We start from the raw sequence: 2,759 nt of genomic DNA, 5'->3' as shown, positions 1-2,759 counted from the left end.
AAAAAAAAAAAAAAAAAAAAAAAAAAAAAAAAAAAAAAAAAAAAAAAAAAAAAACAGAAAATGAGTTGCTGGGCAGGTGCTATTGACACCCTGCCCCACATATTTTGGCTTGCCACTGAGTTCAATGGACAGTTCCTCTGCAAACTGATAACTGTCCATGTTAAATACTCTCTACTGAGTTACTCTGCCTGAAAACTTTCTCCAGAAACACAGGAGTTAGCAAAGCCCATCTGCAGGGGAGCCTGGGAATGCTGAGGATCAAATTCTACCTGACAAGTGTCTGTCAACGAGGGCGAGGAGAGGAGGAATAAATATGTCGGCTTTCCCACCTTGGTGGAAAAATTCTAAGGTGGGTTCTGCACTTAGAATTTATCAGGGCATCCCTGTTGTAACTAAGCCCCAGTTACCTACAGTGATAACACTCTCTAATGAAAACTATACTGGCTCTCCCCGCTTTTATGCCTCACTTTCTTCACTCTCTCACTTGGACTTCTAAGGAGCACTATTCCTTAAGGCCTTATCTCAGATTCTGCTTTCTGCAAACTCAAATTTAAACAGAGGTGTCAGTTTGTGGTAATAAACATACATTTAGGGACAAGATGATCACTTACTATCAAAGTCATGGAAGGGCTTGTCAAGTTAGACCGGTGGTTCTCAATTGATTTTGCCCCTATGTGGCATTTGGTCTGAAAATATTTTTATTGTCACAACTGCCCCTACCTCTACCTGGCACCCAGTGAGTAGAGGAAAGGGATGCTGCTAAACATCCCACAATACATGGAACAGTCCAACACGACAAAGAATTATCCAGTCCAATGTCTTTAGTTAACGCTGAGTTTGAAAAACCCTTGAGTTCGGCTGCAGATTCATCCAAATAGCCTTTAAAGTCCTGTAACTACTATAAAAGTCTATGATTTTTAAGAAATCACACTCAGGTTCTTAGCCCAAATGAGCTTCAAGAGATTCATAATACCTTGGAAATTAGGTGCAGAATTTTTTGCCTGTGTCTATTTTTGCATTTTTGTGGAGAGAGTGTCCACAGCATTCATAAATTTCTCTAAAGGGTCTGTAACCCATAAAGGTTAAGAACCAAACTCTGTAATAAATAATTCTTAATAATTTTACCTTAGGTCTAAAACTTTAGTCACCTTTTTTTTCTCTTCCATAGTGATAAGGAATGCAAGAATTGACTTTTCAGATTTGATAGCCCTTCTTCCTAAGGCTGTATAACTCTGATAGGTTCAAGAAGCAGGCAAAGAAACTGAATTTAGTTAATTATGCTACATTAAGAGGACACAAACTTCCTGGAAATCAATCTGGCACTTTTCCCAAGTACTAAGAAAACTATTTTTTTAAATTCTTGATTAATATAGCTCAGTAAATATTACTACATACTGAGGAAGGAACCGAGCAAATGAAAATTACATAGAAAGAACTGTTTTATATCCTCTCATTCCAAATATTTTTGGACACAAAGTCACTGCCAACAAGGTGCCTAAGATAAAGAATTAGTATAGACCTTCCCTTCTGTAGATTTCTTAAAATGGGGCCATATAAATCAAACAAGATTCCTTTATCTGCGGCTAAGAATTCTATAGAGACTTATTGAACCTATAAGAGATGGCAGAACCTGGCCAAGTTCTGCCTCTTAGGTAATAAATTCTACTACCGTTCTAACTCTGCTTTCAGAGTTTTCTCTAGTTTTATTTTAGGGCAAGATATGTGGATTTCTCTTCAATATTCGAATTTTGTTTTGCAAGAATCCAAAGTTTGCTGTCTTAGATTAATTATGACTGTTCTTGCATTCTGGCATTGTGTATGTAAAAAAGAATGAGCAAAGTAAGAACAATTAAACTTGTATAATATAAATTCAATGAAAAATGTAAATCAGACATAAAACTACTCAGAAGTAACATGATATGTAATTTTCTAATGATAGATATCATTTATGAAAACTTTCTAATGATAGACATCATTTATGAAAACTTACTGTATGCAGGTATGACAGATTCGGAGAGATAGAATAGGATATAGATCAATATGTAGGTAAATTTAAAACTTATAATAATTATCTGAGCTAGGAACCCAGGTCTCTCTGACTTCAAGACTCATTCTTATCCCCACAATACAATACCACTGTATATTATATGAGTCCAATTATGAAAAGTTAGGGAGATTTAAATCTCTGCACTTGGAATATATGAGCTACCAAAGAAAATTGAGGAAAGTAGAGAATTTCATGTCGGAGGGCGGAGCAAGATGCCCAAATAGGAACAGCTCCAGTCTCCAACTCCCAGCGCGAGCGACACAGAAGACCTGTGATTTCTGCATTTTCAACTGAGGTACTGGGGTCATCTCACTAGGGAGTGCCAGACAATCGGTGCTGGTCAGCTGCTGCAGCCCGACCAGTGAGAGCTGAAGCAGGGCGAGGCATCGCCTCACCTGGGAAGTGCAAGGGGGAAGGGAATCCCTTTTCCTAGCCAGGGGAACTGAGACACACAACACCTGGAAAATCGGGTAACTCCCACCCCAATACTGCACTTTAAGCAAACGGGCACACCAGGAGATTTTATCCCACACCTGGCCGGGAGGGTCCCACGCCCACAGAGCCTCCCTCATTGCTAACACAGCAGTCTGCGATCTAACGGCAAGGCAGCAGCAAGGCTGGGGGAGGGGCGCCCGCGATTGCTGAGGCTTAAGTAGGTAAACAAAGCCGCTGGGAAGCTCGAACTGGGTGGAGCTCACAGCAGCTCAAGGAA

Source organism: Rhinopithecus bieti, unplaced genomic scaffold (genome assembly GCF_001698545.2).
Source record: "Rhinopithecus bieti isolate Rb0 unplaced genomic scaffold, ASM169854v2 scaffold_10499, whole genome shotgun sequence".
Classification (NCBI taxonomy): Eukaryota; Metazoa; Chordata; class Mammalia; order Primates; family Cercopithecidae; genus Rhinopithecus; species Rhinopithecus bieti.
Note: the sequence above shows the minus strand (reverse complement) of the source record.